Source organism: Lissotriton vulgaris, chromosome 7 (assembly GCF_964263255.1).
Source record: "Lissotriton vulgaris chromosome 7, aLisVul1.2, whole genome shotgun sequence".
Taxonomy (NCBI): Eukaryota; Metazoa; Chordata; class Amphibia; order Caudata; family Salamandridae; genus Lissotriton; species Lissotriton vulgaris.
The window spans coordinates 796,499,993-796,513,087 of record NC_141695.1 but is presented as its reverse complement, the minus strand read 5'-3'; the positions used below and the strand labels follow the sequence as shown (position 1 = coordinate 796,513,087).

The 13,095-nt window shown below is 47.6% G+C and overlaps 1 protein-coding gene across 3 annotated transcripts in view; it reads right to left on the bottom strand.

Annotated features, from left to right (window-relative positions):
- The window catches only part of TBC1D16 (TBC1 domain family member 16), a 960,039-nt gene that overhangs the window by 200,376 nt on the left and 746,568 nt on the right, over positions 1-13,095 (bottom strand). The window lies entirely within an intron of this gene.

Genomic DNA, 13,095 nt, shown 5'->3' with positions numbered 1-13,095 from the left:
CTTAAATTAATCTCAGCCACTGGTTATTATTCAGGGCTGCACCCTAATCCATCGTAATTTTGTACACCACTTCACCTCAGTTTGGACCCAGCTGTATGCAAATCAGTTTTAAACCTGGTCCTACAGGAACAGTCCAGCTCAAAACCGCCAAGACAGGTCTTCCTGAACCAGAACATAAGCAACCTAGGACCGGTTTTGACCTGGAACTAAGCTATACCTGGCCGAAGAGCCCTAACTAGGGCAAAACCGGTCCTAGGCTGCTTGTGTTCCGGTTCAGGGTGGACCTGGAATGGCAGTTCCAGCTGGACTATTCCCATGAGGAGCAGGGTCGAAACTGACTTGTATATGAATGGGTCTAAACTGAGGCGGCATGGTGGGCAAAAAAAAACGATGGACAGGGATGCAGCCTGAGCGATTTCAAGTGGCTAGATTAAATTAAGCATTCTATCCATCACCTTGTTGTTTTTCGATTACTATGTGACTGAGGCGGAATAACACGCTATCCCATCCCATTATTCTGATCCTGGTGGTGTGTTGTGCATTGTAAGGAAGCTTGTGCTAAAGTGAAGGACACCTTAATATACACCTCCCCCTGGAACAATATATACTGAAATGCACTGGAATGCTTGAGAGTATCTTTACAAATACAATCGGGGGAGAATTCAGAAGTTGGAACATGACGCTCCCCTTAAATTCATAATTCTCTGCACTTCTACACAGTCTTCTAAAAGTAGAACAAATATGAATTGATCTTAAAACCGGGTTCGCCTCTAAGTTCAACTTTAGCAGATAATGAACTGTAGACGAGGGAGCCGAGTAAATAAGCCAGGATGACAACTTCGGTCTTCTGCTAGCTGTCATTTCCGTGAGTGTCTGAGATGCTGATGAGGCAGTCACCGCCAACTAGGCTGTTGTGAGATGAGATGACTACTGGCTCTCAAACAAAATGCAATGAGGTATAAGGACCACATCGCAGCCAATCTGTACTTCTCTGAATCACACTTATGTCTTCCTAAATATTCTGCCCTGTATCATCCCCGTTCATTTCCAGAATTGAAAGAATGCTGCCTGCAGACATTAAATTACCACGACCATTTTTTTAATAGGAGGATGGGGCAACAGCACATTTGAAACTATTTTACCACAAGTCTAAAGAGTAGCGAGGCATTCTGGACATGCAAGATTTCTGGTTACCTAACATTTCCCGACGTTACTTGAACTACTGATGAACATGATTAGATATGGGGCCTGTAATAGCAGTACACAGGCGTCCTGTTTCCAGACCATTTTTTTTTTTAAACATGATACATTTTAACGTTTTTTGTTTAAATCTTTTTTATTAAGGCTTTACAGGTCAAGACCCCCTGAGGGGGGTAACACATCAAACATGAATCCATGATATCACACGTTGAAGGGTTACATAAAAATTCACAATTAGAGGCAACTGCATCGTGTAGACGTCACCCCGCCCAGCATCCATATTATATATCCTTTGCCCACAAAAGTGGAGGCCCGGGATCTAATTATGTCGTGGTAGGGCATTATACGGGTCGTTTCTGGAGCTGTGTGCCGGCGGGGGTGGTCTGAATGTTATCCCCGTGCGTGTTCATGTTCACCTTTATTTAAATCGCAGTTGCTGTAAGTGGAAAAAAAGGGAAAAATTTCGTCGGTACCTAAACTACCGATTAAAACTAAGCGTGAAACTGCGGGGACAAACTGTTCCTTGATCCATGGGCGGTAGGGAGGTGTGTGGCGGCTGACTAGGGTTACTGGGCAAGTGGCATGGTGGGGATACATTTTAATGTTTGACCTGAATATCGCTCTAGTGCCATTTAGTTATTACGTGTTGGAATAGTGTCTGTGCATGTATGTGTGTGTAAATACATATATATATATATATGCTACACACTTGTTCAGGACAACTCACTGCCTCCAAATCAAAGGGAGCGTCGACGTTGCAGATCACCCAAACACGGTCCAAATGAATTAACCACACTGCTAAAACAGGAAAGTCGACGCTGTGTCTATGCACAAAGTATTTTAATGTCAGCTGGTAATGCTACACGCGTTTATATATCGCTAGGGCACATCGAAGTGCTAATAGAGGCGTAGACAAGGGAAAACTATGATCAGTTGTTATTGTTGAACTTGGAGTAGGTTTTTTTAAGCTTGCACTCAAGAAGGCTGAATGAAGGCAGATGGGAGGATGTCTACTCATAGTGCATGTGGGTGGTGTAGGTCATTAATATGTGTGATTGACAAAACTGAGTCAAGATATGCTTATGACCGGCTGTGTTCTTTTATGCTCCCAAGGCTCTGCCCCCCTATCCAGTGCCTCCAGGGAACTCCATCGGCACCTTTTCCCAATCTGTAGTCTCGTACTGGTTGCACCCTCATGCTGCCTGGTGCACTGTGCCTTTCCTGAATGTGTGAGGAGGGCCAAAGTTCCACTCCGTGCATAGTTCCCTGCGCTCTACAGGCTGAGATCTGCACTCAAAAGCTGGTGCCGCCCTCCATTTGCATCACCACTTAGCGTGACACAACATGGCGGGAATCTCGAGGGTATCCAAAGTATGGGGTGTTTTCTATACTTACCTGATGGGCACCTTGTTGTGTTAATCACGATGCATGATACAATCTGGTGGCCATTTTGAAAGTATAGAAAACAATGTTGTTTATACTTTTAACATGGCTGGTTGCAGATATTGGTATCCAGCACTGACAAAGTCCAAAGGTGCAGCCAGCATGGAGCAGGTGAGGAAGTGTCGTCAATGAAAATAAATGAGACACCAACCAGGTAGGGGTGAGGTGCAGCAGAGAAGCTGTGGGTGAACTGGGGGCAAATATTAAACAAGCATTTGCAATCAATAGGTCTTGCATTTACGTGAATTTGAGCTATTGATATTGCAAATAACAAGGCCTTTTATATTTGTTTTTGTTTTAAAAACATAAATAAAAGGCATTGTAACTTACAATGCCAATAGCTTTAACTTGTGTAACTGCAAGACCTATTGCATTGCAAATGCTTGTCCCTTTGGTGGAGGCCATGATTCTCCACAGGAGCGTTAACAAGCGAGGAGGTGCCGTGGTGCGCAGAGGGCCTCACCAGATCTCCTAAGACACCATTTCAGTGCTATGGGCGACCTCCTGCTTTTGTGTGCTAGCAGCCATCACGTTAGGCTCCACTTACCACTCCCCGAGCCGGTGTCTGAGTCACATACACTGCCTCTCTCAAGTCGAGATTCCAGGAAGAATGCGCAAATCAATCAGCTTCAGATTTCCAGGTTACCAACTGATGCAAGTGTTCTGGTGTCCAACGGGGGCTACGTGATCTCATAGGTATCCCCATAGGTTTCCCTCGTCGTCCTGGGCTTGCGTACAGCACTGCGCTCAGTGCAGGTATTGGGTCCTTGCATATAGCTTGGAGGCGGGTGAGATAGCAGCGAGTCTTCTGTGGGTTGTGGATGCTGCGACAGGGGCCCCACAGATACAGAGGTGGACCCAGGCCAGGATGTGCCATTCGCGGGGGCTGAGCAAAGCTATATCCTGCAACTTAATTGCGTAATTTAGGAAGCTCCAACACAGGGGCCTAAAGTGAACAGCCGGCCTGTGACGTGGTCGCTGCGAACGGTCCCTCCAATACTCAGGCAGGCCTGGCATGCCGTCCAAATCCAGGGGGCATCCACAAATTACCTCCCTCCTCAGAGCCCCGGGTGCCAGGAGCAAAGCGAAGAGGCGGGCGCTGCAGCTGGAAGTACTGGAGGGCCAGTCCCACTGAGATCTGCACCCTGGGTAGCGGCTACCCGCTAGGCCGCACTGATGGAGGTCCCGATATCGGGGTGCCCGATCCCCCTACCCCCCGATGTCATTGCGGAGCCACCAGGAGCTGGGCTGCGGCTTGCAAAGCACATGTCTATCTGACCGGGTCAGGCGCAATCCCATACTCTGGCAGTCTCCCCTCTTATCTAAGGCCCGAGCGCAGCAGCTCCATCATCTGTAAGGCCGCGGCTGGTAGTTGCCTTGGTCCCTGTCAATTCGGGCACCAGCGATGAGTTGCTGCTCCGGACGCTGACGTTGCTCGATCCGGCACTGATTTTAGGGTCGGGAGGGGCACTGTGAAGAGTGCTAGACTATGGACTGGGATGGAGCGCCGGGAGAATGCGTCCATTCGCTCCACCATCGGGGACACCCCCCCACATATCTTTTCTTAGTAACATTACATTATTTATTTATGTTTTTGATCTCCTACGAGAGTGACAGGGCATGTGCCTGCCTTACACAGTGCATGTGCACATCTTTTGCCAGGCATGTGTCTGTCTGTCTTGTGTGAAGTCACAGAGAAAGTGAGAGCGCGGTGGGAGCGCGTGATGAAATTGAGAGCGTGGTGGGAGCACATGAAAGCTAAGATTGCCAGAGAGGAGACCCCCTGCATGTGCACATCGCCTGTCCGGGCACGCACGTGGTTTGTCTCCCTTTGCGCACCAAACCTACCACAATATTTTTGCCAAGGCGAAGCAGCGCATGCGCTGGGTTCACTAGGCGAGACCTAAAAATGTATAAATAACGCAACAGGCAGATAGAAAGAAGCACCACTCAGAATTGCATTACTTTTGTGTTGGTCTAATATTATGGGGTGTTTGTGCTGAACACAGTTGAATGTCTCCAAGATCTGCCACTGTGAAAGTCTAGGCAGAACCCACATAACTATGGGGAGTTAGCGTAAGCTCACTCTACTCTACTGAGTGGAGCCTTTCTCCAGCAGTCCACAGAACCAGTGTTGAAGTGAGGGGGATAGACAGACATATAGCAGGCTAGGCCGGCACAATCGCCAGGTGAAGAAATATAAACCATCTCTAGTAAAGTGCTAATGTACAGAAAAGAGTTTAAAAAATAATTGGGGGGCATGCCACAAGTTAAAATTGGCATGTACATTAAAGCTCTCTGGAAGAAACCGCATATGCTGCCAGTTTATCCTGTTTATTATAAGTTAGCAAATGTCAAATCGTCAATAGTGTATCTAGTCTGAGCGGCGGGGATTTTAAATATATCTATCTTGACAGGGTTTTCCATGCGAGTGCTTGCTGTAGCAAAGGTGAGCAGAGTCCCGTCAAATTCATACTATTCTGATGAACCTGTGTGGGAAAGATCAAGTAGTAGAGAACTGAAAGCGATGTGCGCAGCAAGAGTGTATAAACTCTACAGAGTGATCACCTGCCAAAAGTTGCTGGTGGAGGAAGAAAACAACACAAAGTCACAGTGGGGACTGCCAGCGGAAGTGTCGAGCAATCTTGATGAGCGACAGCAAAAGACATCCCGAAACCGGAAGTTCAGGAGCGTCACGCCTGTCGTGGGGCGGGACTTCCGTCTTCTGCGATAAGCCCACGGAGTGGATGGCCCAGGAACAGTGGTGACACGGGGCTCCCATGCCTAAGGGAGAGCCCCCCGGTGGCAGCAGAAGTCAGGAGTGGCGGCTGAGGCAGTAATTGGGGCTTAGTTGAGGGGGGCGGCGCTGTGTGTGTGTGTGCGTGGGGGGGCGGCAGCGGTGTGTGTGTGTCTGTGTGTGTGCATGTGTGTGTGTGTGCGTGCGCGTCTGTGTGCGCGTGTGTGTGTGTGCGCGTCTGTCTGTGTATGCGCGTGTGTGCGTGCCTTCGGCCGGCCTCAGTAACGCTGTGTGTGTGCGCGCAAAGTGCGTCCACAGACCCTAAGCGGCTCGTGCACAGGTCTATCTTCCTTGGGAGGCAAAACAACAACAATAGATCTCGCTGGCGACAGCGCTTTCACGCTGCAACACCAGGCGAGACCTAAAAAAAGAGGACCAGCAGAGCCGTCGCTCACATTTGTTGCCACTTTCCAGGCGTGGTAATTATGGCGACCCTCCACAGCCACTTAAATTTTTTTTACATGCTACTCTAAAGGCACTAAACACACACTAACGGCTACCTCAACGAAGCACTGTGTGGGTTAGGAAAGCATGCCCTTGCCATTTTATTCTGCGAACGGACTCCTGCAGCAGCAAACTTTCATTGGCAAAGAGTCAGACAGTCGACGTGACACGTAACGAGCTGACGTCACAAGTACGGACAGCACTGACAGACTGGGCTGGCTTCTAACAGGCGTGCGCGCAGGTCGCAGTGTAAATAGAGAGTTAAATAGAGGTAGCCAGCTGCACCCCCGTACAGATGGACGGAGAGCAGCCCTCGACTTCCCGGGATACTCAATTGTTGGCGCAGGAGGCGGAGGGAGAGGGGAGTACGGCGCCCTGACGGGGAGAAGGTCCCAGGAGTACGTATGGCGCAGTGCAGAGAACGCCTGGGAGGGGACCGTGGGTCCTGAGGGTATTTATTGGCTTCTGTGCTATTACTTGGTGTTCACGTGATAACAGCAGTCACTGCTATTTGCTAGAAGTCCAACCTCACTTATTATTTCTATCACATCATCTACACACTTGGTAAGTGGGGCTTAGTTGTGGGGGGGAGGGGGCGGCGGCATGTGTGTGTGTGTGTGCGTCTGTGCGTGTGTGTGTGCGTGGGGGGGCGGCGGCGGTGTGTGTGTATGTGTGTGTGTGTGTGTGTGTGTGTGTGTAAGACTTAGTTATGTGGGATATTATGAAGGGAGACGACGTGTATCCCTCATCCATACGGCGCTGCGCAATGGACCCGTTCCTCTCCCGGCAGGACTGCTGGCTCGAGGGGTGGTCTCCTCGTGGCCCAGCCTGTGAAGGTACCTTGTGCCCGGGGAGGCTGGGAGTGCTCCCTTTGTCTGCGTGGATGTTCCTGCCTCCCCACTTCAGTCAGGCACATGCGTTTGTGGGCGGTGGTCGCCCAATACGCTCCCCTTGTGCAGAGCGCTCTGTTCAATTTACTGGATGTAAAGAGACTCTCGGTTTCTAAGTGACCCCTCCCCCTCCTCTCCTCCCTGCAATGGCTCACAGATGCGGTGATCTCACCGGGGGAACTTGAACTCATTCTGTCTGGAATTCCAGCAGCGTCCGGGATGCGTTGTGGGAGTGGAGGTGAGACCGGGATGGCGACGCTGAAGCATCCGAGGGAGAGGCAGGGGCAGAGCCTGCGCTTTCAGCTGTTCCCTCACTCGCATACCTTCTCGTGGGCACGACTGGGTGGCTGGCGGCTATAGACGGTTTTACTCGGGCTCTATTGTTCTGAGAGGCGGGAGCGGGGTCCCAGCAGAACCACCCCTCTTCTTCAGTCCCATCGGACCGGAGCCAGTCACTGCAGCCGTCCGGGCCCAGCACCGATGCCGAAAATTGCTCTCCAGGGGTGCAAGGCTGTGGGCAAGGGTAATGGAAGGGGAAAAGTGGAGATGGGACTCTGAGTTGATTTCCGAAAACGAGGGGTGAAAAGCGCATCCTGAAATGCAAGGGGTGGGGAGCCAAGCTGTAAAATGGGGGAGTAGATTGACCCCACTAATGGAAAAGAAGAGTCTCTCCCGCATGAGACAGGAGATGTGCACGGCGCCGGTCTGGACGTGCACATCCACAGACACCAATCGCCGCGCGTGCCCGACCCCTGTCTCAGATTCCCAGGAAGCGGGCAACATTAGATACTTCGCTGGACGCAATGCTTCGCATTGCTTTCTCCAGCTTGACCTAAAAATAGATATTGTGGGCAATATGGGCGCTGAAATTATTTTTCAGGGAAGGTCCATCAGAGGGTGGTCAACCGATTCTTGGCTGGGTTCACCAATATGACCTTCAAAGCATTATACATCAGGGGATGGTGGTGGGAGACACAAATGTGGATGAAATTATCAATAGGGCTAAGGGTGCATTTTGTGAGGGACTTGGAAAACAAAATTGTGGTCAAGCCTAATGCAATACCCGATCAGCATAAACTGAAGAGAATACCATTGGTGGTGCAACATAAAGTAAAATGGAAATTGGATGAAATGATCAGAGACGGTGTTATAGAACACATAGACACTTCAAGCTAGATATTACCTAGGGTTATATCTGAACAGGCTGATGGGAAATTAAGGGGGTGTGTGGATTTGCGAACTGTGAATCAGAACATTGTTTTCGATAACTTTCTGTTGCCAACCATCAAATCAATCAATCAGGGGAATTGTAAGCACGCTACTCACCCGTGAGGCTCTCAAGGCGCTGGCGGGCGGGTGGGGGGTAGGGGTAACCTGCTCTGTTTAGTCGAAGAACCAGGTCTTGAGTGTCTTCCTGAAGATGTTCAGGGAGGGGGGCGCGTCTGATGTCGATCAGGAGTTCCTTCCAGGTCTTGGCTGTGAAGTAGGAGAAGGCTCTCCCACCTCTTCTGGCTCTGCGGATGCGCCGAGTTTCGGTGAGGTCGGCGGATCAGAGGTTTCTGTTGGGTACGTGGAAGGAGATTCAGTGTTGTGGAGGGAGAGTATCTTGAAAGTAACTCTCTTCTTGACGGGGAGCCAGTGGAGGTTCCACAGGTGTTGTGTGATGTGTTCGAGTCGAGGGTTGCAGAGGATGAGTCTGGTTAAACTTGTCTCACTGCTCAATGGTGGAAAGTATTTTTCAAAACTGGATCTTATTAATGCTTACCAACATATTCGCCTTCACAATGACTCCAAACATCTTACAACATTCATAACTATGGAGGGTACTTTCCAATTCACTTGTATGCCCTTTGAGTTATCATGAGCTGTGAGTGTGCTTCAGAGAATAATGTCTAGTGTATTTAAAGGGATAAGATATATTAAAAATGATATATTGATGTTTGGCAGAACTATAGTTCTTAAATAAACTCCGAAGAGATTGTGCGAAGCTGGACTCACCCTTCACAAGTTAAAGTGTTGATTTTTAGAAAAATGATGTGGAGTATGTGGGATACACCTTGTCTGAAGAGGGTGTCAAACCCAAAGCGGATTTGTTGAAAGCTATAAGACTTATGCCTTATCCAGGTAATAAGGACCACCTAATATCATTTCTTGGACTCCGAATATTATGCTAGGTTTCTAGAAAATTTTGCTGATGAGACTGAATGATTGAGAATGTTACTCAAGAAGGGTAGCAAGTTTGCGTGGAATCAGTGTCAACAACAATGTTTTGTACATTATAAAACTCAAGATTTGTAGTGCTGGAATTTTTGTACCATGTGACATTAGGCATAAAACAGTTTTGACTGTGGATGTTTGTGCCACAGGCATTGGTGTCGTACTAACACTACTGCATGGTAAACGTGAGAACAAAGTTGCTATCGCTTCAAGATAACTGACCAAAGAAGATAGGAATTTTCCTGTAAATGAGCGTGAATCTTTAAAGGCAGCTTGGGGTATACCTGGAGAATTTCTATTTTGCTTTGCATTGATCACAAACCGCTCTTTAAACTTTTGTCACTTGGAGGAGCATAGAAAATGGTTTAGCAAGATTGCCTGCATGTTTGCTTGAGTATCGCTACAAAATGGAACATATTCCTGGGTGGAAGAATGCCCAGGCGGATTGAGTATCACAGCTCTCTGTGGATTGGGAAGAGATGGATGGCGATGCTGTGAAAGCTGAAGAGAGAGATGGAGCCATTGCTTGTGTGAATTATGTCTTGGTTTGGAGCAGTGGTACTGTCATGATCGAGGAGTGGGAGAAAACTATGGACAGTGAGGATGTTCTGCCTAAAGTAATGTTCTTTAGCTTTATTTTTATTTTTTTATTATGATAAACACATTTAATTACCACTTCACTCTTAACAAAATATTCTCCCTCAGCACATTATTCCTGGGGCAGATGATGTGGGTATTATATTGGCAAAAAATGAAAGTCTGGCAGGGAAACTAAGAAAGAGAAAATCTTCAGTAAACAATATGGGAACAAGCATAATGATGTGGTCTAGTAGTTTGTGAAATATAGCTCTGTGTCACATGCACACACACACACACCTAGTAAATATTTGTTTTGATTCATCTCAATTTTCTGCTTTAAAACAGTGAATGTAACTGACAGCAGTCTCACAAGATGTCCTCGGCAAAATGAGTATTAGATAGTGCATACATTTAAGACCACTTTGCTTCTTTTTTTTGTTGTTCTTTTTATTAAAGACAAATTAACTCACAAAATACCACATTACCAACAATATCATGAACCATGCTTCAATCGGCAACCTACCGCATTAAAGGCATATCCCCGCCGGGGTAGAAAATATCACAAAACATCAGTTGGGTAAGCATTACTCAGAATCCATAATTGGTAGGTCTCTCGGCGGCTCACAGGTGTCCCCCCTGTAAGTGTTCCATTTCTGCCATACTTGCGACTATTTGTTAGGGCAGCCTCGTGGAATATATACAGTTTTTTCTGAGAACATACAATGGTCCATGTCTTTTTCCCAAAGCCTCAGGGACGGTTTTCTCTCACGCCCCACAGTTTTGCAATATTGCATTTGGCGGCCATCACTCGCAATGACACCCATACCTTATCCTTGACGTTAAGGTCTGTTGGACCCCAGATATGTAAAAGACATAGCTTAAAATTGCAATCAGTGGTTGCCCCATGACTTCTGCCATACAGTTTGTGACCCTTTCCCAGTATCTCTGGATTAATGGACACTCCCAGCGTGTATGTATGAATGTACCATCCTGCCCACAGCCCCTGATACAAGCTACATGCTCCCTAAAGCCCATATTCATCAATGTTGGTCTCAAATAATATATCCTATGTAATATTTTGAGTTGAACAAGCCTCAGTCTGGATGAGACTGCTGTTTCTTTGGGGGATGCAAGCGCTTCTAGACATTCCCCATCATCCAGCCCGCTACGTCGTGATCCCAGTGTGCACAGAGTCAGAGAAGGGTATCAGGGGAATTGTTTATTAGTTTGTTTTATGTCATGGAGATTGCTTTCTCCGGAAGGTGGTCATCGAGTATTCTGTCCTATAGCAGTGAGGACTCTGGAGGATTATCACCCTGGGATTCTGTAGCTTTGCCAGTGAGACCCTTTTTAAGGGTTATAGTTAAGATGTCTTTCCCTTATAACAATTTGTTGAAGAAGGAGGAATATGTTTGCACCTCAAAGTGAATTACACAGAAAGATCATTGACTTGGCTCATGAGAGGCACTCTAGCCAGACTTTGACTAAAAGGAGGCTTAAAGCAAAGTTTGGTGGCCTGCGACAGACGGTGGTATATTATGCTGGATACAGCGGTGCTTGGAGTGTAAGGAAAGTGACAAAAGACTGAGAGTGGAGACAAAGTCTCTAATGGGAAGAGCTAGGGAGCTGAATGTGTGTTTAGACTTCATTGGTCCTCTATCAGGTTTCAAAAGAGAACCGAAGAATGCTTTGGTACTGGTTGATGTGAATTCTAAATGCTTAGTTGTTAGGTTTTTGAGAGAGCTAACAACCTTAACCACCATTTCTATTTTTGATGAAGTGTTTAGGGAGGAGGGTTAACCCCCCTGTACTTAGAACCGAAAACAATAGGCAGTTAACGTCTATAAAGATGAAGGAATATTTGTGTTCCTATGAATTTAGTCATACGAGGATTACACTACATAACCCACAAGCTAAGGGATTATTCAGAGAGCGAACAGGATGCTCAAAGGTGCTGTTTAATTGGCATAGGTCAATTAGATGAATTGTGAGAAGTTGTTGAATGATATGATTTGGGTCTATTACAAGTCATAGTCTAACTGGAAGGGTTCCCTTTGTTGATATGAGGGGATGGAAAACTAAAAAATACCAAGTTGGTGCCTACTTGGTTGAAGGGAATGATTACAGGAGATCGATTGGAGAGTTCTGGCCAGGATACAGATGGAGAAAGAAAAAAAGGTTAAGAGAGGAGTGCTGAAGGGAGGTAACTGTATTTTAACTGGAGATTGAGTTACAGTTAAACTGAGATGTGTACATGGGGGGCTCCCTACATTTAAAGGTCCTTTCTTGGTAAAGGAAGTGCAAAATTTTCACATTGTGTGGACCAGTCCGGCTTCATGCCAGGGTGCAACACCTCCCTTAATCTCAGGCGTCTACATGGGGTACTCCACCGCATCCCGCTACTGCAGGAGGACGCAGCCATCCTCTCTCTAGACGCCACTATGGCGTTCGACCTTGTAGAGTGGCCCTTTCTATTTGCAGTGCTCCAAAAATTTTGGCCTCAAATTCTGCATTTTGATCAAGTGGTTGCTAACGGGCATATCTCTAGAGAGTTCGCGCTACGGCGCGGGACTTGGCAGGGGTGCCCCTTATCTCCGCTTCTATTTGCGCTTATTTTAGACCCATTAGCAGCGAAAGTGCAAACGGACACGCTGATTCGTGGAATTACGTGGGGGGAGGGCTGGGAAGACCGCATTTCCCTTTACGGGGACGACCTGCTCATATATGTAATGTCCCCCAAAGAATCACTAATGGCACTGATGAGCGTGCTCAGGTCGTACGGCGACTTTTCAGGTTACTCCATAAACTGGACGAAATCACTATTATACGTCTTACATAGACGACCTCCAACTCTGCCCCAAGGATGAACATTACAAACGGCGTCTGGGGGTTTTAAATACTTAGGCATATACGTCACTCCCGCAAGAACCCGTGTTCATTGACGAAAACCTAATGAAGCCCCTGCAGAGACTCAGATCAGATGTCTCCCACTGGAGATTCCTTCCACTAACGCTTTTGGGCAGGGCAGCGCTCTTTAAAATGCTTGCGCTTCCAAGGTTTCTCTATGCACTCCATAACACCCCATTTCCAGTCCAGCTCTCCTACTTTAAGGCAATTGATACAGAGGTCTCCTCTCTGCTATGGGACGGGAAACCGGCCCGAATAGCACACACCAAACTGATTCGCAGTTGGTATGACGGAGGTATAGCTCTACCAAGTATCAAACTGTACTATTGGGCGGCACAATTAATGACAGTGAATCAATGGCTTCACTCCCCACACCATGAACCAGCCTACAGGCTTGACAGACAGATACTGCCAGTGGAACATCTGATGAAGGCCCTCTACACAAACAAAAGGCGTCATACCCTCACAGGTCCCTCAGCCCACACGATCGAAGTCTGGCACGCAGCACAGAGGGCCCTGGGATGGAAAGGAGTACTCACACTAGCCACCCCACTCTGGGACACACGCCGCCTGGGTACTCTAGCTAACACCAAGGGGTTCAGGCAATGGGACCTCATT